The 23,736-nt window shown below is 38.2% G+C and overlaps 1 protein-coding gene across 2 annotated transcripts in view; it reads left to right on the top strand.

Moving 5' to 3' along the window:
- LOC108531006 (cAMP-specific 3',5'-cyclic phosphodiesterase 4D-like) overlaps positions 1–23,736 on the top strand; it is a 533,042-nt gene that overhangs the window by 163,009 nt on the left and 346,297 nt on the right. The window contains exon 1 of one of the 2 annotated variants that reach the window (XM_017874245.1): positions 20,859–20,933. The exons of the other annotated variant lie outside the window; for it this stretch is intronic. The gene's annotated coding sequence lies outside the window, so the exon portion shown is untranslated. Of the gene's footprint in view, positions 1–20,858; positions 20,934–23,736 lie in introns of those variants that run through there. 2 annotated transcript variants of the gene reach the window in all.

Raw genomic sequence — 23,736 nt, 5'->3', positions numbered from 1 at the left:
TTTTTTGAGACAAAGTCTCTCTCTGTTGCCCAGTCTTGAGTACAGCAGCACAATCTTGGCTTACTGCAACCTCTGCCTCCCGGGTTCAAGTGATTCTCCTGCCTCAACCTCCCAAGTAGCTTAGATTATAGGTGCCTGCCACCAAGCCCAGCTAAATTTTTTTTTTTTTTTTTGTATTTTTAGTAGAGACATGGTTCACCATGTTGGCCAGGCTGGTCTCAAACTCCTGATCTCAGGTGATCCACCGACCTTGGCCTCCCAAAGTGCTGAGATTACAAGTGTGAGCCACCACATCCAGCCTATGAATTTATATTTTAAGCAGTTATCATAGTTCTACAAATTTCCAGAATAATGTTTTATACACCTGGAAAGATAAAATAATTGGATAGTGGATTTTTGTCTAGGAATACAGTTGCTGAAATTAGGAAATTAAAATAACACATGCTTATACTAAAAATTATCCATTACTTATATGAAATTCAGTTTAATTGGGCATCCTGTAGTTTATCTGGCAACCCAACCCAACCCCACCGTATGGGTATTGCCAGCATGGGAACTGTTAGAATTGAGGGTAAGTGTGAAATTGGCAGACAGAGAAGGAAACTGCAAGAAGAGGTCTTGGATCCTATCAGCAGCATCACTTAGCCATTCAGACACTTTGTGACAACCTAAAAGGAGAGGAGGGAGTGAGATTTTTGTATGAAGTAAGAAATTCACTTGTTTGTACATGAACAACATATGCGAGCCTGCTTTGAAGACTGAAGTTCTTGGCCTTCCAGTTTGTAAACCAGTTCTATCTGGGTAGCTTGCAACCAAATTGTGCTGTGGAGGAGTGGGACTCAGGAAGCACGGGCACCCTGAAATAGGTGGATGTGGTCTGTGGAAAAGGGGGAAGCACACACTAGGGTTCCACCGTTAAGAAAATGAACTTTTGCTGAGTTATCAAAGTGAGTACTTGCTATTTTCAGGATAGCCATACCACAAACACATACTTACAGTAAAATTCAAGTTGGTAACTGACCAACTTGACTAAATGACTGACCTCTAGTTTATCTATACCTTACTGGAACAATAGGGCTTACTAAGCAATGCCAAGGAAAGAAACTTCCAAGTGGCTTCTTCTTACTCTACATAAAAGAATAAACTATTTTAAAAGACTTTTGGCAAGTCCAGTGTTTATACTACCATAAGTCTTACCTTTCTGTTTTAAAACAAGCTTGGCAGGACAGTTACGTGGAAATAAGTTGTCAGTGTTTAGTCAGAGTGGTAGCACTTGTGTCTGGAATTCTTCATTCTTTTCCTCACTCCCCAAGGCTAACCTACCCTGTGAGGCTGTCTCCAACCCGAGTCCTGACCAAGTGACCATGCTGCTAAGCTGCTTGATAATAGTTTAATATCAGTAAAGGCACACAAGTTTAAAATTATTTGACATATTAATGCTATCAGTTAATGACTTACAAATAGCATCTTTGGTTTCTAGGTGTTGACAAAGATTTTCTAACTTACCAAAATCTAGCCATGCTCCTCTGTACCCCCTTCTTGATTAGGCCTTGACTTCCTATCAGAACTATAGATTCTCAACACCAATGATTTCATCCACTCATGCCTCACATTAAAGGACTTACACAAACACTAGAATAATTTCTAACAGCTCAAGGCCATGTCCCTAGGACTACCCTACCCCACTTAGGATGCCTGCCTGAGGAGGCTCAAGGCTGCCAGGAGGGTTTACTATTTCTTCTAGCCATTACCCTGGAGCTAGGCCCAACCACCCTTTCTTAGAGATTTACTAAAAGCTTACAATTGTGAATCCTTGCCCTGTAACCTTTGATTAAATATATGCACTTCCTACAGCTCAAGAGTGTCTTTCTCAAGGACCTGAGAGCCATTCTTCTAAAAAGTAACCATCAGGAGAGATAGGGCCTCTGTCTTTCGGTGTCTGGGCAGATAGAATCCTAACACCTATAATTGCCTAATCAACATTTATGTTGACCAACCCTTTGTAATTTTTCATTTCTCTGACTTCACTGAGCCTGCTCTCACCCCCTCCCCTTTCTACTCTCATTCCTCTTCTAAAATACCCAGCCTTCTCTGTACAAATCAAGGTTGAGTTTAGTTCACACTGCACTCCCTTCCCTATTGCAATAGTGTATTAGTGGTTCAAATCTGTCCTCCCCTCTTTAACTAGCATCTGGCTTCCTTTATCTCTGGCAGTGTGAAGAAGTTGGAAATTGCAAGGAACATGGGAAGGAGATGGCTTGGTGTAGGCATCTTTTATTTTTAAAATCACATTGCATAGAGGTGGCTGTCTGTTCTGCTCATCCTCCTAGAACAGACCTTTGATGTGTCTTGCTATATGTAGGAGACTGGGACTAGAAGGTCACCCTGTTCAGCTGTTTTCAGATTATCATTAGGTTGTAAATGGAATCCATTAAAAAATTATATGGAATGCACAAAATAAAGCAAGTGAAGGCAGAATTGCTCTTATGGAAACAGGGGTAGGAAATCTAGAATCGTATTTACTCCTTCTTTTCTCTTTACACTTATTTGGGGAGTCTCAGAATCATTAAGAACAACTGGGAGGGTAAAACACAAGTTTGCAAGAGAACTAGTTTCCTCCGTTTCAGAGTTCTTTCCATTCTGGCAGCTCAATGGACTCAGCAGCTCTCGGGGGCAGTGGCTTGAGTGTGTTGGGCTTATTTCCTAAATAAGAAATACTACCTACAATGGGATAAAGGACCCACAGGGACTCTACGAGTGGGGAATTAGAGGACACAGCTTGTGTAATTCTGGCAGAAGGGCTAGGCATGAAGTCAGAGCAGGAGATGACTCAGAAATCCTGATGCTTACAGACATTACCCTGTGGCTACTGGCATCACTGCGATGAACTTTGCCTGAGGTCTATAATGTGATTTACAATAATTATTCTATTCCCTTACCCCCTAACTTGACAAGATGAACAAGTTAATGTTATTAGCTCCTCAAATTGGAAGATGATAATTATTAGGTGGGTCCATTGGGAGTAGGCTGGGGTGAGTTGTTATCAAATCAGAAGGAGTTATCAATAGGGCACTATTAATCAATTAGAATTGAATGTAAGCTATCAGAATTTGCCTTTTCATGATGTATACAGCACATGTTTACATAACAAAGTCTTCAAAAAGATAAAATTAGGAAGACATCCAGATAACAGAAATTTGGAGAGGCCTTGATATCATATTATGATTGAGAAAGAAAAAACACATAGACATTCACATCAGGAAGGAATGACTACATCCAGTTATGGCAGCAAAGCTATGTGTTGATAGATATTGTGAGAATGAATCAGTGATTGGGCACTGTGGCTAGGATAGAAAGGGTGACCCTGAGAGCCGTAATGCTCTTGTGTGCAACAGCCATGAAGAAATCTTATCTGGACTTGATACCGACCCGTTGTGTATTTCCATATTTTTTCTCTCTTTTCTCTCTTTTTCCTCCTCTCTTTTCCTTTTCTCTTTCAACCTCGTGTTGAAAAAAACCTGAAGTTTGCTTGCAGAAATGAATGAGATTTGTGAGTTATGATGAATTGGAATTATTTGCAATCAAATGGAAAGTAGTAACAACAGGTGTGGATGGATGTAGCTCACACGTAACATGTGGTGAATTGAGGAAGCTGGTAGAAGTTTGGGGTGTGATTGACAGGTTTAAAGGTAGCAGAAATAGAGTAGTTGCTTTTGGCATTTTAGATTTTTAAATAATACTTTGCTCAGGCCACGCATTAGTTAGTCAGACACAGAGTTGGAACCATATTTGGAACCTTCTGAGCCTCCATGTATGCTTGTTCATCGTTCTTATGTTAGGGTGACAAGGTTCGGAGCTAAAACCAGAGAGAGAACGCTGCAGCAGAAGCCTCTTCCAGACCCACTGTGTCAGTTCTGAACTGAGGCGTTTTCTGTCCACAGCCATATGCAGTGTGAACAGGCCACAGATGTACATCAAGTGAGTGGGTGAAATAACGTTTGGTGGGAAACGATGACAGTTTTATGGCATTAGTCCTTGAAGCCCCAGGTGCACTTATTCATCTTTTGTATATTTTAAGCTGTTAGCCTTGGGGATATTTCAGCCTGTTTGCATCTGTATTTTAAAGATGAGCCCTGGAGTGAATCAGTGAGGGAAGCGAGTCATACCCGAACTAGGAGAAGAAATGAGTGGATCTTTGTAGGAGAAGAGATAAGTGGATCTAGTCATCCCTGAACAAGGAGAATATATCAGGGTAATGAAGAGACCTAGGGAAGGCTGTCCTTTCCTTTTGACCAGCCAGCTGTCTGACCTTCCTGCATCTGCCTTAAAGCCAACTTTGGCCTGGGTAGCTTGCACCAAGCTTTGCATACGCCCCTTGGATGTCAGGATGCTATACCTGGATTATCCTGGCCAGAGCATGAATTATAATTCCTGAGCTCAGCGTATTCTACCCTTTGACTTTTCTGTTAGGGATTTTGACTGTTCTGTTTCTGACTTTTTGATGAATCATGTCTCCTTGACAGAGTGAAGGCTCTTTACTTTAAATGACTCATAGCCGTATCTGTATATAACCACTGAGTAATAAATAACTCATAGCCATAGCTACATGTGGCCACTGAATTGAGTGCTTAATAATTGTGTTGCTATAAATTTGAGTGAATATATTTTGGTCAATTATGTGGTTGTGACTATAAAGATAGCTAATAATCTTTATTAGCATTTGGATACTGTTGATTTTTTTCTTGTAATTTTATAACTTCCATTTCCCTGTGGTACATATGCAGTATGGAATACTATGCAGCCATAAAAATAATAACATCATGTCCTTTGCAGCAGCATGGATGCAGCTGGAACCCATTATCCTAAATGAATTAATGTGAAAAACAGACAACCAAATATCCCATCTTCTCATTTATAAGTGGGATCTACTTATAAGTAGCTGGACACACACAGACGTAAAGATGGAAACAATAGATACTGGGGACTCCAGAGAGAGAGAAGGAGGGGAGCAAGGGCTAAACAACTTCTTGTTGGGTACTATGTTCACTCTCTGGACAGGATCAATAGAAGCCCAAACTTCAGCATCATGCAGTGTATCCCTGTAACAAACCTGCTTATGTACTCCCTGAATCTAAAATTTAAATTTAAATTCAAAAAAATTCCATTTTTGGACTTAGGCTTAAATTTCTAGAACTTTTCCCACCTCTAAATTGTCATTATACAAAGTATGTTTAATAGTAGCTGGAATATTTATTTAAATCTACACACTAACAGCAACCACGGGGAATGCAGTTTAGGTAATATTTTCTTTTATCCAACAGCTAGAGTGACATGCGCAGAACAATGAGCAAGCACCTTAAGACCTTGGACTTGTTAGAGATTCAGAGTGAGTTTCAAAGCAGGAAAAGGCAGGAACGTGGGTAGCATTTCTATAAAATAGCTATTGAAGCAGGGTAGCTTAGGAAAGATGATTGTTGTAGAAACACAATCAGTGAAATAATCTGGTAGAAAGACTATTCCTTAAAATTCTTATACTCCCATAGAATTTACTTCTAAATCACACTGCCCTTAGACTTGAGCAAGGATATTCCCTCCCCAGCCCAGCATTTCAGAGGATCCTAATTAAACCCTCCTCTTGCCTTCCCCTTCCCCATAGGGTGAGGATTCTGTAAGTCCAAGTAATCATATCCCCTAACCCTCCCATGGTCTGGGTATCTGGACTCTCGAATTTCCTGCCAGGATAGTCCATAACCAAGACACAGGTCTATCCTTCAGAGGGAAGTTTGCATTCCACACAAAGGGAGGCCAAGGGGCAGGGAATGTGAATGGATGACAAACCGTGGTGTCCATAAGTAAGTTGGCAAATCTCAGTGAAAGAAGTTGGCATGAAGAGAAGGAGGGGTAGGCTACAACCTGGGGCTCAGGTTCTTCTGGACCAGTAAATTCTGGTGCAGGGCTTTTCTTACGTGCTTTGGATATATTATCTCATTTAATTCTGCAGAATACTTCAGGGTAGTGTTCTACTATCACATTATGGGACAGGGAAATGAGGCTCAGGGGAGTTAAGTGACAGACCCGAGGCAACTGATTTAGTAAGAAGTTGAGCTGAGATTAAACCTAAGGTGATTGAGCTCTAAAGTGTGTGTGTTTTTCTACCTTGTTATGCTGCCTGTGATCAGTATCTTTGGTTTTATACTTTCCCAGTTCTTTCCAGAACCTAACCTGGTGCTTGACACATGGTGACATGTAATAAATATTTACTGAGTAACTAACAAAACAGACTATTTATTCACCTTTACTAGTTATTTATTATTTATTATTTATTTATTCACCTTTACTGTTAATGGTATATACAATATAACAGTGGTGAGGAATTTCATGTCAAATATACTGAAAGGGACATTTCACTCCTGATCCATATGTACTGGATGGATGTGTTGATCTCCTTATGGCCATGTAGCTTATGGGCTCATCTCTCCATTTGTCAGTTTGGTAAATTGCTGCAAATGTTCTGTCTATCAAGGACTCAAATGTCCCAGAACAAACTTTTATTCAAAGAAAATATTAATAAACACCATATATGCTGCTATAGTCCAAAATGTTTTTTTTTTCTTATTTAAAAATGGCACCAACTCTGAGAATTAAGGTGATTCAAGAAGTTATGAGAATGCCAGTTTCACAGGAGTTGATTGGCAGAGTCCCTCTCTTGGTGTGGCCCCGTTCTCGGCTTGTCTGGGCTGTAGTTCTTCCACGTGCGTGGGCTGCCCATGCTGGTCACTCCTGGAATGGTCAGTGTGCTGCCCTGGAGCTTGGTTTTTCCCTGTGCTCACTCCCACTTATCATGGATGCCAAGACCATTCTCTGCTGTTGGCAGAAAGTCATGGAACATACTTCCCTAATCCTGCTATAGGCTCATTTTGGTCTTTTCCCCATGGGTTCCCATTAGTACCCTTAATTGTTTGGGCTTATTTGTCTGTCTTCCTTGCTAAACTGTAGGCTCATTTGTGGACAGGCTTTGTGTCTCTCTTGTTTACCATTGTATCATCACATCTAACACAATGCCTGGTACGTAGAATACTTAATGAATATTTACAGAATGACAATGGACTACCATCATAATTGAGTCTAACTACTTTTTCAAAAAAGTTCTAGCATGAAGGTAATCAGATCAAAGTTTCCTTTCACAAAAAACTTGCATTTCCCTCTGCTGTAATTGTATCTACCTGCTTGGAGACTCACCAAGAGTGTGATCACTGTGTATCCTTCCAGAGTGACTTTTTTTTTATCTCATTTAGAACTATTTGTTATTGTGATTCTCTTAAGCAAATGGTTTTGCCCACGCAGAGCTGTTTGCTCACTGACACAGGCTTAACTGGTTAAAGAACTCACAGGTTGTTTCTCACCATTAATGGCTCTTATGTTATTTTACCATCAATTATACCTCATTTCTACTTCTATCTTTACAACTGCAGGCTTTGGTCATTTTAAAAGTCATTCAAGTTTAGATTGCATTGACATTAAATGAAATCATAGAGGACAAACAACTATGTATTTTCACTGAGAGTGGGCACAGTAAAACGTTCCCAGGCTTTCTCTCCTACTTTTAGATAGGTTTTTTTCAGAAGCTTCCTATCTCCCTAAGAAGTCTGAGAGTTATCACAATTTCTTTACCCTCTGCTTACATATCCCATCCCATAGAAAGCCATTTAATAGAATCTATTGTAGCAGAGGCAAAACTTTACCTCTGCTCTCTTGGAGTCCCAAGTAGACCTGATAATGAAATTGACATAAGGTAGATTAATAGGTATATTAGTCCATTCTCATTCTGTTAATAAAGACGTACTTGAGACTGGATAATGTATAAAGGAAAGAGGTTTAATTGACTCACAGTCTAAAGGTCTGAGGAGGATTCAGGAAACCTACAATCATGGTGGAAGAGGAAGCAAATATGTCCTTCTTCACATGGTGGCAGCAAGGAGAAGTGCTGAGTGAAGCAGGGGAAGTGCCCTTTATAAAACCATCAGATCTCATGAGAACTCACTCACTAGTGCAAGAACTGCATGGAAGTAACCCCCTGCCCATGATTCAATTACCTCCTACTGGGTTCCTCTCATGACACATGGGGATTATGGGAACTACAGTTTAAGATGAGATTTGGGTGGGGACACAGCTAAACCATATTAGTAGGATAAAAGCACATAAGTTTTACATAACACAGGAGCCCTCATAAGGAAATGAAGACCCAAACAAGTGGCCAAACCTAAATGCTTTTATACTAGGTTGAACAAAGAAAAGACAATTGTCAAAAAGTAAGTAAGTTATGTGGGAAGACTAAAGGAAGATCAATAAGAGTTATTTTAACAAGGTCTGTGTGTACAGAATTCTCTTAGTTGTGACGCCCCATCAAAGAATGTTTCTTTTCTCCTGGCAGAAAGACAGCAACTTTCACATGTGAGTTTTTATCTCCTGTTTTCAGGGGAAAAGGGAAAAGATTAGACTGCCGTTTTGCATCTGCTGTTATTCAAGTGCCCTTAGCTCATACTAATCCTTATACCAAAATGGCATATTCTGGGGTGCATATTCTGCCATCCTTCACTACTAAATAACAGAACATATGCTTACCTATGTACTAGCTATTTCATTTCTGGTATATGCCAAACAGAAACATATATGTGTGAGCCAAAAAAAAAAAAAATCTCCAAAATCTTTATACCAGCATTATTTGTAATAGTCCAAATGGAAAACAATCTAAGTTTCCATCAACAGAAGAATGCATACCTAAACTGCCATATAGCAAATATATAGTGGAATATTATACAGCAATGAAGATGAAACAGTAGTTTTACTGCTATAGGCAACAATATAGATGAATATCACAAACACAATGTTGACTAAATCAATTAAAAAAGAGTACATAATGAATGATTTGATTCCATTTGTATAAAGTTCAAAATTGGTCAGATAATATTGCCATTTGGGGGATAAGAACTGGGACCCTGTCTTTTTCCCTTGGAGAGCCAGAAGAATGGACTCTTCTCAGAAACAGTGACCAAAACTTCATAAAACTGCAGAAAAGTCTCCTTTCCCCAAAACATTATTATTTACTTATCTAGGTGCTGCCAACCACACCTCATTGTGTCCCTTTAGTCATTGTATGGAAGGAAGTCAAATTGCCTTAGTCTCCCAGTGACTAGAGCTAGATATCCAGCCATATGAACAGTTTGTTAAAACCAAGACTCTGAATTCTAAAGCTCAATAAGGAGGGTTGAACTTTTGTGAAAAAAGGCTGGTGACAATTGTCTGAGGTCAGAGGAAAGATTCTATCATCATCATTGTCATGATCATAATTATTATTTTGATTTCTTTACTCATATCTTTAAAAATTATAGTTGTATAATCTATTATGTTAGGTTTAACAGAAATGTAGAAAAAACATAAAAATCATTTGCTCAGTGTGATGCATTTTCATATACTTAATATATCCATGTAACTTCCATGTAAATGTTTGTGATATTCATCTATATTGTTGCCTATAACAGTAAAACTACTGTTTCATTTTCATTGCTGTATAATATTCCACTATATATTTGCTATATGGCAGTTTAGGTATGCATTCTTCTGTTGATGGAAACTTGGATTGTTTTCCATTTGGACTATTACAAATGATGCTGGTATAAAGATTTTTGTAGATTTGTTTTGGCTCACACATATAGGTTTCTGTTTGGCACATACTAGAAACAAAGTAGCTAGTACATAGGTAAGCATACGTTCTGTTATTTAGTAGTGAAGGATGGCAGAATATGCAACCCAGAATGTGCCATTTCTGTTACAAGGATTAGTTTGAGTGAAAGGCACTTGAATAACAGCAGATGAAAAAAGGGCAGTCTAATAATTTTCTTTTTTTCCCCCCTGAAAACAGGAGATAAAAACTCACATGTGAAAGTTATTCTCCTTCTACCAAGAGAAAAGAAACATTCTTTGACAAGGAGTCATAGCCATAAGAATCCTGTACACACGGACCTTGTTAAAATAATTCTTATTGATCTTCCTTTAGTCTTCCCACATAATGTAGTTACTTTTCCACAATTGCCTCTCTTTGTTCAACCAAGTGTAACAGCATTTAGGTTTGGCCACTTGTTTGGGTCTTCATTTCCTTATGAGGGCTCCTGTGTCATGTAAAAGTTATGTACTTTTCTCCTATTGATCTATCGTATGTCAATTTCATTATCAGGTCTACCTGGGACTCCAAGAGAGCAGTGATAAAGTTTTGCCTCTGCTACAGTAGGTTCTATTAAACGGTTTTCTATGGTGTGGGATATGTAAGAGGGGATGAAGAAATTGTAATAACTCTCAGACTTCTTAGGGAGATAGGAAGCTTCTGAAAAAGACCTATCTAAAAGTATGAGAGAAAGTCTGGGAACTTTTTACTGCGTCCACCTCAGTGAAAATACATAGTTTTTTGTCCTATATAATTTGATTGAATGTCAATGCAATCTAAACTTGAATGACTTTAAAAATGACCGAAGTCTGTAGTTGTAAAGTTAGAAGCAGAAGTAAGGTATAACTGATGGTAAAACAATATAATATCTGTTAATGGTGAGAAACAATCTGTGAGTTCTTTAACCAGTTAAATCTGTGTCAGTGTGCCAACACCTCTGTGTGGGCAAAACCGTTTGCTTAAGAGAATCGCAGTAACAAATAGTAGTCTAAATGAGATTAAAAAGTCATAACAAACATATACGTGATGGAATGTTTTCGGTGAAATTGGGTCACTTGACTGGTTGTTCTTCCTTACTTAATTCTTAAAATTTTCTGATGGCCTAAGAGTGCAATTTTCTGAATTTAGCTCATCATATTTTAGGAAAAACATAGGGCAAAATTTAAGTTGCTGAATTAAAGTGTCTAATGTTATCCCTGATTTTAGGCAAGTCCTTATACTTATCTTCACTGTTACCTTTAAAGGAGAGTCAGAGATACCTATCAGAATGGTTAAATAAAAAATAATGACAACAGCAAATGCTCGCAAGGATGTGGAGAAACTGGGCCACTCATACACGGATAATGGGAATGTAAAATGGTACAGCCACTCTGGAAAACAGTTTGGCAGTTTCTTAAAAAACTAAACATGTAAATTCTATACTATCTAGTAAATGCACTCCTGGGCATTTATCCCAGAGAAATAAAGACTTCTGTGTTCACAGAAAAACCTGTATGTAAGTGTTTGTAACAGTCTTATTTATAATCGCCTAAAACTGGAAGCAACACAGATGTCCTTCAGTGGTGAATGATTAAATGTGGTACATCTATACTGTGGAATACTACTTAGCAATAAAAGAAACAAACTATTGATACACTCCATGATCTAGATGAATCTTGAGAGAATTATGCTGAATGGAAAAAGCCAATCCCCAAGGATCACATACTCTATGATTCAAATTATATAACATTGTCAAATGACAAAATTATGAAATGAGAAACAGATTAGTATACATTAGTAGTTGCTAGGGATTAAGAAGGGAAGGAATAGGAGGAAACTGGATGTGGCTATTAGAAAGGCAACATGGGAGAGCCTGCTGATAATGGAACTGTTTTATATCTTGACCATATCAATGTCAATATATTGGTTGTGATATTGTTACCATTAGGGAAAACTGGGTAAAAGATACACTGATTTTGTATTTTTTTTATAACTGCATGTGAATCTACAATTATCTCAAAATAAAAAAAATAAAAAATAAAGTACAAGAGAGGTAAAGTTCTATGTAGTTTCTCTTAGATAAATTCTTTTTTTTTTTTTAAACACAGTTACCTATCCATTTCTTAAATCTTATAGATTGTTATCAAAGGAAGGCCACTGTCCCTGCTTTCCATTAAGGATGATATCAATCATCAAAGACATCTACAAAGTTTCTGAAATTCTTCATGCAGACTTTCAGAGTACCATTAGTTCATATTATTTTACCTGTAGGGATATGTGCAATCAGGCACAAATCTTAGATCTTTAAGAAGCAGTATTTTTGAACTGCTGCTAAATAAGTGGGAGGTTGGTTGAGATTGTTTTCCCCTTATAATTGCTTTTCTTCTGTCCCGGAAGAACCTGTCAGACCAGTCATTAAGTTCTATGAAGTTTACCTATTGTTTAGTTCTCATTTGACTTAGGTGGTTCAGGGATCAGCTTAGGAAATAACAGAGGCAATGTAATGAATCTTAGTGGGAATAAAGTGACTGAGACCTTTGGCTTGTTTTTAAGGCTTAGAATGTAATATCCATTCTCTAGTTCCATGACTCCCCCAGTGCAATTATTTTTGAAATGCTGTAACTCATATCCTGGGGAGCCTCACCATGTTCTTTTAGTTTTTTCCCCTTCTATGTCATTGTGCACAGGATCTTCCAGCTTTTGGGTTACCATGTCTTTGAGTTTTCTAGTCTGAATAAAATCTCTTTAGAAATCATTTTTTCTGAGACCTATAGTTGACTATACTTTGTTTTCTGTTGTTTCATAGGATTATCTCACAAATCCTACTGTGAAACCATATGAGGTTCACAGTAACCATATGAGGCAGAGGTATTATCACCTCCATTTTATAGAGACTTAAGGAAGCTAAATACTTTGTCCCTGGACATGTATGCGACGGGACCAGAATTTGAGTTCAGGAAGCTAACTTCACAGTCTACACAGTTCCCCTCTCTTTTATTTTTGTCTTTGTTTTGAGATGGAGTCTCACTCTGTCATCCAGGCTGGAGTGCAGTGGCACCATCTTTGCTCACTGCAGCCTCTCCTTCCTGGGTTCAAGTCATTCTCCTGACTCAGCCTCCCTAGTAGCTGGGACTACAGGTGCACACTACCACATCTGGAGTTAGCCTCTCTTTGTACAATACAGCATCTTTGAGTTAGGATTGACAATTCTGTTCTTTCAAGAGACACTTTTGGAGACCTGCCATCTTTTAGGCACTGTGCTGGGTCCTATGGATAATAAACTACTGAACATGATGCAGAGGTGCTCCTAGTTTATTACAAGGACAGATGTTAGGTGCATTGTGAAAAATAAAATGTTAGACAAACAGTCTCTTACAGTCTCAAAAATATTCAAATTCAGACTGTTTTAGAGACAGCACATCCCTGAGAACAAAATAGTAAATAGTCAATTTATTTATTTGTTCATTCACTCAACAAAAATTCTTTTGAGTGTTTGTAATATGTTGGGTGCTAAGCTAGGCCTTGGAGATAGATTGGTGTAGGAAACAGATGAGGTCTTGTCCTTATAAAGCTTATTTAACTTTTAGTGAGGCATACACTTAATCAAGTGTTCATAGAAATAAACAGAAAATTGGAGCTGACAAGCACCGTCAAAGACAGACACATGGTGCTACCAGAGGAAATTAATCAGAGAGTCAGTTCTTGTCAGGGCCATATTACCTCAGAGGGAATAGCTGAGAACTAAATAGGCATTAACTAGGTAAAGAATGGGAGCAGAGGGCAGAGGAGACAAAATCCCTGTAGCAGGTCAGGGTACTGAAATTCTGATGAGTGAGAGAATGCCAGAGAGGCTGTGGGGTTGAGGGCATGGTAATCATGCTAATTGAAGCCAAGAGACATCCAGAGGCCAGACAAAGCAAGGCTTTGGAGTGGTAGTAAGGATATTTAATCCCAAGAACAAAGGAAAGTCACTGAAAATAATTGAGTGACAAAGTCATATTTGTTATTTAGACAGCTCTTTTTAGTTCAGCACATAAGCATTGGTGAGAAGCCAAGGTATGCTGGGGAAAGACCAGCAGAGAATTGCTGAAGTATCTGGCCTTGTAACTTCTAGAGCTTGGACTAGAGCTGTGGTGTGAAGATAGAGAGAAGTGGAGGGGTATCAGATGTAGTTAGGAGGTAAATGGGAAGAAATCAGTGACAGATTGAACAAAAGTCGGGGGAACAAAAGTGTAAGGATGATACTAAGTTTATCTGACAGTCGGTGGTACCATTGACTGGGATAGGGACATTGGAAGCAGATCAGATTTGCAAGGCAGATTTTGAATTCAATTTTGGATATGTTTGGTTTGGGGTGACTTTGATAGGGACAAAAGAAACATCAAGTAGACACTTAAATCTATGTCTGGATCCTAGAGTGGAGGTCCTCACTGGAGATACACCTGTGTGTATCATAAGTGTTCAGGTGGTACATGACATCATGGCCATGGATGCCACTGCCTAGAGAAATACAAAAGAGTGACAAGAAAGGAGAGCCTGGAACCAAGCTTTAAGGAACTTAATCTCACAGCTGTGTGAAGGAAGATCAACCTCCAGAGGAGATGGAAGAATATCACAAAAGTTAGGAAGAGTTACAAAAATATAAGGAAGATGTAATTTGATAAAGATGGGATGGTCAGCAATATAAAGTGCTGCTTAAATAACAGGTTTGAACCAGTTCTTTGGAGTTATTGACATGGAAGTCATTGGCAACTTTAGCAAAAGCTATTTTATGAGGAAAAAGGTAGACTAGAGTAGAGTGAAGAGTGAGTGAGGGCTGGGAAACTGGATGCAATGAGAATAGAGACACGAGACTTGTAAGAAGAGAAGAACAGGACATGTAGGATTTGGGGAAGATTTTCTAGATGAGATGGAAGAGACTTGAGTATGTTTAAAAGCCATTGGTAAAGACTTAATTGACAGGGATCTAACAGCTATTTGAGAGAGAAAATAGGTAATGGGTAGTGTTAGCTCATGAGAAGGGGACTAGGCAGAAAGGGATTTGCAGAAGTGCCCTTAATTGCTTGGTTGGTATGGGGAAGATGAGAGTTCCCCTCCTAGGAATTCTATCTTCCTGTAAAGTTGGAGACAGTATTATTGGCTGAAGGTGAGGGGACAGGAAAGAGAGGTAAAGGTGTGAAAAGAGCTGAAAAAGTTTGAAATATGTTAGAGAATTTTTTTTTTTTTTGCGTATGTATGTGTGTGTGTGTATGTGTGTCCATATGTATTCAGTGTTTAGCTCCCACTTGTGAGAACATGCAGCATTTGGTTTTCTGTTCCTACATTCATTCGCTTAGGACAATGACCTCCAGCTTCAACCATGTTGCTGCAAAGGACATGATCTCACTTTTTAGGCTGCATAGTATTCTATGATGTATATATAGCACATTTTCTTTATGCAGTCCACCACTGATGGACATTTAGTTTGATTCCATGTCTTTGAATAGTGAATATTCATGTGAATAGTGCTGTGATGAACGCATGCATGCATGTGTCTTTATGGAGGAATTATTTATATTCCTTTGGGTATAAACCCAATAATGGGGTTGCTGGGTTGAATGGTAGTTCTGACTTAAGTTCTTGCAGAAATTGCCAACCTGCTTTCCACAATGGCTGAACTTCTAAATTGCATTCTCACCAGCAGTATGTAAGTGTTCCCTTTTATCTGCAACCTTGCCAGCATCTGTTACTTTTTTGACTTTTTAATCATAGCCATTCTGACTGGTGTGAGATAGCATCTTATTGTGGTTTTGATTTGCATTGGTCTAATGATTAGTGATGGTGAACATTATTACATATTTGTTGGCTGTGTGTATGTTTTCTTCTGAAAAATGTCTGTTCATGTCCTTTGCCCACTTTGTGATGGGGCTGTTTTTCGCTTGTTAATTTGTTTAAGTTCCTTATAGATGTTGTATATTAGACCTTTGTCAGATGCATAGTTTGCAAATATTTTCTCCCATTCTGCAGGCTGTCTCTTTAGTATATTGATAGTTTATTTTGCTATGCAAAAGCTCATTAGTTTAATTAGATACCATTTGTCAATTTTTAATTTTTGTTGCAATTGCTTTTGGCATCTTTGTCATGAAATCTTTGCCAAGACCAAAGTCCAGAATGGTATTTTGTTGGTTATCTTCCAGCGTTCTTATAGTTTTAGGTTTTACATTTAAGTCTTTAATTCATCTTGGGTTAATTGTTGTATATGATATAAAAAAGAGGTCCAGCATCAATCTGCATAGGGCTAGTCAGTTATCCTAGCACCATTTATTGAATAGGGAATCCCTTCCCCATTGCTTGCCTTTGTTGACTTTGTCAAAGATCAGATGATTTTATGTGTGTGGTATTATTTCTGGGCTCTCTAGTCTGTTCCTTTGGTCTATATGTCTGTTTTTGTACCTGTATCATGCTGTTTTGGTTACTGTTGACTTGTATAGTTTGAAGTCAGATAATATGATGCCTCTAGCTTTATTCATTTGCTAAGAATTGCCTTAGCTATTCAGGCTCTTTTTTGGTTCCATATGAATTTTAAATGGGTTTTCAAATTTTTTGAAAATGTCATTCGTAGTTTGACAGGAATGGCATTGAATCTGTAAATTGCTTTGGGAAGTATGACCATTTTAACAATATTGATTCTTCCTATGCGTGATTGTGGAATTTTTTTTATTGGTTTGTGTTATCTCTGATTTCTTTGAGCATTGTTTTGTAATTCTCATTGTAGAGATTTTTCACCTCCCTGGCTAGCTGTATTCCTAAGTATTTTATTTATTTTGTGACTGTTGTAGGATTGTGTTCTTGATTTGGTTCTCAGCTTGGATGTAATTGGTGCATAGAAATGCTACTGATTTTTGAATATTGATTTTGTATACTGAAACTTTGCCAAAGTTATCAGATCTAGAAGGTTTTGGGCAGAGACTATGGGGTTTTCTAGGAATCAAATCATACTGTCGGCTGGGCGCAATGGCTCACACCTATAATCCCAGCACTTTGGGAGGCTGAGGCGGGTTGATTGCCTGAGCTCAGGAGTTCGAGACCAGCCTGGGCAACATGGTGAAACAAAATACAAAAAATTAGCTGGACATGGCAGCACGTGCCTGTAATCCCAGCTACTTGGGAGGCTGAGACAGGAGAATCACTTGAACTCAGGAGGCGGAGATTGCAGTGAGCCAAGATCGTGCCGCTGCACTCCAGCCTGGGTGACAGAGCAAGACTCCATCTCAAAAAAAAAAAAAAAAAAATCATACTGTCTGCATACAGATAGTTTGACTTCCTCTCTTCTTATTTGGATGCCTTTTATTTTTTTCTCTTGCCTATTACTCTGGCTAGGAGTTCCAGTACTGTGTTGAATAGAGTAGTGATATTTGGCATCCTTGTCTTGTGCTGGCTCTCAAGGGGAATACTTCTAGCTTTTACCCATTCAGTATGATGTTGGCTATGGGTTTGTTATAGATGGTTCTTATTATTTTGAAGTTTGTTCCTTTAATGCCTAGTTTGTTGAGGATTTTTAAAATGAAGTGATGCTTAATTTTATTGAAAGCTTTTTCCTCATCTATCAAGGTGATTATGTAGTTTCTGTTTTTAGTTATGTTTATGTGATGAATCACATTTGTTGATTTATGTATTTTGAACTAACTTTGTATCCCAGGGATAAAGTCTGCTTAATTATGCTGAATTAGCCTTTTAATGTCCTGATGGATCCAGGACAGAATTTGCTAGTATTTTGTTGAGGAGTTTTGCACCTATGTTCATCAAGAATATTGGCCTGATGTTTTCTTTCCTTCTTCTGTTTCTTCCAGGCTTTGGTATCAGAATGATGCTGGCCTTGTAGAATGAGTTAGGGAGGAGTCCCTCCTCTTCAGTGTTTTTGAATAGTTTCAGATAGAATTGTACCAGCTGGCTCTTTATATGTCTGGTAGAATGTGCCTGTGAATCTTTCTGGTCCTGGGCTTTTTCTGGTTGGTAGGAGTTTTATTACTGATTCAGCTTCAGAACTTGTCATCGGTCTGTTCAGGATTTGAATTTCTTCCTAGTTCAATCTTGGGAGGTTGTATGTTTCCAGGAATTTACCCTGAAAAATTCTAGATTTTCTGGTTTGTGTGCATAAAGGTGTTTGTTATAGTCTCTGAGGGTTTTTTGTATTTCTGTTGGGTCGATGGTAATGTCCACTTTACAATTTCTGATTTTGTTTATTTGGATCATCTCTCTTTTTTTTGTTAGTCCAGCTAGTGCTATATCAAAATACAAAAAATTAGCTGGATTTTATTTATTCTTTCAAAAAACCAACTCCTGGATTCATTGATCTTTCATATATATATATATATTTTTTTGCATTTCAATTTCACCCAATTCTGTTCTGATTTTGGTTATTTCCTTTCCTCTGCTAGCTTTTGGGTTGGTTTGCTCTTTTTCTGTTTCCCCTAGGTGTGATGTTATGTTGTTAAATTAAAACCTTCCTAACTTTTTGATGTGAGCATTTAGATCTATAAACTTTCCTCTTAACACTGCTTTAACATTGACAAGAGAGAGATTCTGGTATATTGTATCTTTGTTCTCATTAATTTCAAATAATTTCTTTATTTCTGCCTTAATTTCAATGTTTACCCAAAAGTCATTCATGATCAGGTTGCTTATTTTCCATGTAACTGTATGGTTTTGAGTGATTTCCTTAGTACCAATGATATGGTTTGGCTCTGTGTTCCCACCCAAATCTCACCTTGAGTTGTAATCCTCATAATCCCCACAGGTCAAGGGCAGGACCAGGTGAAGGTAATTGGATGAGGTGGTTTACCCCATGTAGTTCTTGTGATAGTGAGTTCTCATGACATCTGATGGTTTTATAAGCATCAGGCATTTCTCCTGCTTGCACTCACTCCATCCTGCCACCTTGTGAAGAAGGTGCCTGCCTTCCTTTGCTTTCTGCCTTGATTGTAAGTTTCCTGAGGTCTCCTAGGAGTGCAGAACTGTGAGTCAATGAAACTTTCTTCCTTTATAAATTACCCAGTCTTAGATATTTCTTCAGAGCTGTGTGAGAATAAACTAATACAACTGATTTCTATTTTTATTAAGCTGTGGTCTGATAGTGTGGTTGGTATGATTTCCATTTTTTTTAATTTGCTGAGAATTGTTTTATGGCACATTGTGTGGTCGATTCTAGAGTATGTGCCATATGCAGGTGAGAATAATGTATATTCTGTTGTTTTTGGTTGGAGAATTCTGTAGATGTCTGTTAGGCCAATTAGGTCAAGTGTCAAGTTCAAGTCTCAAATATATGTTTGTTAGTTTTCTGCCTCAGTGATCTGTCTGGTACTGTGAATGGGGTGTTGAAGTCTCCCACTATTATTATGTGGCTATCTAAATCTCTTTGTAGGTCTCTAAGAACTTGTTTTATGAATCTGGGTGCTCCTGTGTTGGATGCATATATATTTAGGATAGTTAGGTCTTCATATTAAATTGAACGCTTTACCATTACATAATGCCCTTATTTGTCTTTTTGATCATTGTCAGTTTACAGTCAATTTTGTCTGAAATTATAATACAAATCCATGCCTTGCTTGGTAGAATTTTCTTCATTCCTTTACTTTGAGCCTATGAGTGTCACTGAATGTGAGATGGGTCTCTTGAAGACAGCATACAGTTAGGTCTTGTTTCTTTATTCAGTTTGCCACTCTATGTCTTTTAATTGGGACATTTAGCCCATTTAAACTCAAAGTTAACATTGATACATGTGGAGCTGATTCTGTCATCATGTTGTTAGCTGGTTATTACACAGACTTGATTGTGGAGTTGCTTTATAGTATCAGTGATCTATGTACTTAAGTGTGTTTTCATGGTGGTAGGTAATGTTCTTTTCTTTCTATATTTGGTACTTCCTTATGGACTTCTTGTAACACAGGTCTGGTGGTAATGAATTCCCTTAGCATTTGCTTCTCTGCAAAAGATGATACTTCTCCTTTGTTTATGAAACTTAATTTGGCCAGATATGAAATTCTTGGTTGGAATTTCTTTTTTTTAAGAATGCTGAATATAGGCTTCTGGCCTCGTCTGGCTTGTAGGGTTTCTGCTGAAAGGCCTGCTGTTAACCTGATGGAGTTTTCTTGGAAGGTGACTTGACCTTTCTCTCTGGCTACCTTCAACATTTTCCCCCCCATTTCAGCCTTGAAGAATGTGATGACTGTGTGTCTAGGGGATTATTGTGTTGAATAGTATCTCACAGGGGTTCTCTGTATTTTTTGAATTTGAATGTTAGCCTCTCTAGTGAGGGTGGGGAAATTTTCATGAACAATATTCTCGAATATGTTTTCCAAGTTGTCTGCTTTACTCTCTGTCATTCAGGGATATCAATGAGTTGTAGATTTGGTCTCTTTACATAATCCCATATTTCTTGGAGGTTGTGTCCTTTCTTTTTTAGTCTTTTTTTCTTCCTTTTTGTCTGACTGAGTTAATTCAGAGAACTGGTATTTGAACTCAGATTCTTTCCCCAGCTTGGTCTATTCTGCTGTTAATACATGTGGTCATATTATGAAATTCCTGAAAGTAGTTTTTTTTCTCTATCACATTAGTTTATTTCTTTCTTAAAATGGCCATTTCATCTTTCAGCCCCTATATTGTTTTATTTTATTCCTAAATTTCTTGGATTGGTTTTCAACTTTCTCCCGAATCTCTATGATCTTTGTTCCTATTCATATTCTGAATTCTATATCTGTCATTTCAGCCATCTCAGCCTGGTTAAGAACCATTGCTGGGGAACTAGTGCAATCATTTGGAGGTAAGAAGACACTCTGGGTTTTTGAGTTGTCAGAGTTCTTGTGATGGTTCTTTCTCATCTGTGTGAGCTGATATTTCTTCTGTCTTTGAAGTTGCTGTCCTTTAGATGGAACTTTTTGGTTTGATCTTTGATGACTTTGGGGGTTCGATTGTGGTATAAGGTGGGTTCAGTCCACTTGCTTCATTTTGGAAGATTTTAGGGGCCAAGGCTCAGCTTAGTACTTTTGGCTGCATACTCTAACTCTGGGGGACAGTACCAGGCCTCTGACCTTGTTTTCTGGTCCCTCAAGGTTAGCAACCTGCTGTGATTGAGGGGTAAAGAAGTTCCTGATCTGCTGGTCATAACATTTCAATGGGGTGTACCGGCCAAAGCACTTCACTGGAGTGATGGCAGCAGGATCCATGCTTGCTTGTGCATGTCAACAGCCACAGCAGCACAGTGAGTTGAATGCATGTTTGCTGTGATGGGGGCACTGGTGGTAATGGGGCAGTGGTATTCCTTTGCATGCTTAGGCAGTGGTGTAGTAGGGGCGTGTTGCTGGTGGAGGTGAGGTTGCCTGAAACATGGTAGTTGTGACTAGTGGGGAGTGAGTTAGCTTGAGAAGAGCCATGGAATTACTAGCCAAGATTTAGGGCCTGTTCCCATATACTTGGTAATATACATTTTCTTTTGCTAATTAAGAAATCCATGATGTATCCATATTTTGTGAAAAATCTGAGTTAACAACATCTGTATAAATAAGATGAAAGGTTTTGAAAGAAGTGAGAGGGACAAAAAATCGGTGATTTTTTTTTTGTTTTTAGACTGAGGAGGCTGGAAGAAAGGTATTCATTTGAAAATATGTGAATATTTAGATATCTCCGAGGTTTATGTATTTATTATGTGAACTAGTTGAGGGAAAAAATTTTCCTTTTATTATTTTGTTGATTTTATTCATTTATCTGTTTGCTTATTTATTATACTTTAAGTTCTGGGGTACATGTGCAGAACATATAGTTTTGTTACATAGATAACAAACCATGTGCCATGGTGGTTTGCTGCACCCATCAACCCATCACCTACATTAGGTATTTCTCCTAATGCTATCCCTTCCCTAGCTCCCAACCTCCAACAGGCCCCAGTGTGTGATGTTCCCCTTCCTGTGTCCATGTGTTCTCATTGTTCAACTCCCACTTATGAGTGAGAACATGCAGTGTTTGATTTTCTTTTCTCATGTTAGTTTGCTGAGAATGATGGTTTCTAGCTTCAACCATGTCCCTGCAAAACACAAGAACTCATCCTTTTTTATGGCTGCATAGTATTCCATAGTGTATATGTGCCACATTTCCTTAATCCAGTCTATCATTGATGGACGTTCCGGTTGATTCCAAATCTTTGCTATTGTGAATAGTGCTGCAGTAAACATACATGTGGATGTGTCTTTATAGTAGAATGACTTATAATCCTTTGGGTATATACCCAGTAATGGGATTGCTGCGTCAAATGGTATTTCTAGTTCTAGATCCTTGAGGAACTGCCACACTGTCTTCCACAATGGTTGAACTAATTTACACTCCCACCAGCAGTATAAAAGTGTCCCTATTTCTCCACATCTTCTCCAGCCTCTGTCGTTTCCTGACTTTTTAATGATCACCATTCCAACTGGCATGAGATGGTATCTCACTGTGGTTTTGATTTGCATTTCTCTAATGACCAGTGATGATGAACATTTTTTCTTATGTTTGTTGGGGCATAAATGTCTTCTTTCAAGAAGTGTCTGTTCATATCCTTTGCCCACTTTTGATGGGGTTGTTTGTTTTTTTCTTATAAATTTGTTTAAGTTCCTTGTAGATTCTGGATATTAGCCCTTTGTCAGATGGATAGACTGCAAACATTTTCTCTCATTTTGTAGGTTGCTGTTCACTCTGATGATAGTTTATTTTGCTGTGCAGAAACTCTTTAGTTTAATTAGATCCCATTTGTCAACTTTGGCTTTTATTACCATTGCTTTTGGTGTTTCAGACATGAAGTCTTTGCCCATGCCTATGCCTTGAATGGTATTGCCTAAGTTTTCTTCTAGGATTTTATGGTTTTAGGTCTTATGTTTAAGTCTTTAATCCATCTTGAGTTAATTTTGGTATAAATTTGGTATAATTTTCCAACATCACTTATTAAATAGGGAATCCTTTCCCCATTGCTTGTTCGTGTCATGTTTGTCAAAGATCAGATGGCTGTAGATGTGTGGCATTATTTCTGAGGCCTCTGGTCTGTTCCCTGGGTCCGTATATCTGTTTTAGTACCAGTACCATGCTGTTTTGATTACTGTAGCCTTGTAGTATAGTTTGAAGTCAAGTAGTGTGATGCCTCCAGCTTTATTCTTTTCGCTTAGGATTGTCTTGGCTATGAAGGTTCTTTTTTGGTCCCATATAAAGTTTAAAGCAGTTTCTTCTAATTCTGTGAAGAAAATCAATGGTAGTTTGATGGGGATAGCATTTCTATAAATTACTTTGGGCAGTATGGCCATTTTCATGATATTGATTCTTCCTATGCATGAGCATGGAATGTTTTCCCATTTGTTTGTGTCCTCTGTTATTTCATTGAGCAGTGGTTTGTAATTCTCCTTGAAGAGGTCCTTCACATCCCTTGTAAGTTGTATTCCTAGGTATTTTATTCTCTTAGTAGCAATTGTGAATGGGAGTTTATGCATGATCTATGTGTTACTGTTGTACAGGAATCCTTGTGATTTTTGCCAATTGATTTTGTATCCTGAGACTTTGCTGAAGTTGCTTATCAGCTTAAGGAGATTTTGGGTTGAGATAATGGGGCTTTCTCAATATATGATTGTGTCATCTGCAAACAGAGACAGTTTGGCCTCCTTTTTTCCTATTTGAATACCTTTTATTTCTTTCTCTTGCCTGATTGCCCTGGCCACAACTTCCAATACTGTGTTGAATAGGAGTGGTAAGAGAGGGTATCCTTGTCTTGTGCCGGTTTTCAAAGGGAATGCTTCCAGTTTTTGCCCACTCACTATGATATTGGCTGTGGGTTTGTCATAAATANCTTTTTAATGATCACCATTCCAACTGGCATGAGATGGTATCTCACTGTGGTTTTGATTTGCATTTCTCTAATGACCAGTGATGATGAACATTTTTTCTTATGTTTGTTGGGGGCATAAATGTCTTCTTTCAAGAAGTGTCTGTTCATATCCTTTGCCCACTTTTTGATGGGGTTGTTTGTTTTTTTCTTATAAATTTGTTTA

The sequence above is a fragment of the Rhinopithecus bieti genome, unplaced genomic scaffold (genome assembly GCF_001698545.2).
Source record: "Rhinopithecus bieti isolate Rb0 unplaced genomic scaffold, ASM169854v2 scaffold_6513, whole genome shotgun sequence".
NCBI classification, from domain to species: Eukaryota; Metazoa; Chordata; class Mammalia; order Primates; family Cercopithecidae; genus Rhinopithecus; species Rhinopithecus bieti.
Note: the sequence above shows the minus strand (reverse complement) of the source record. Positions and strands in the feature narration are given on the sequence as shown.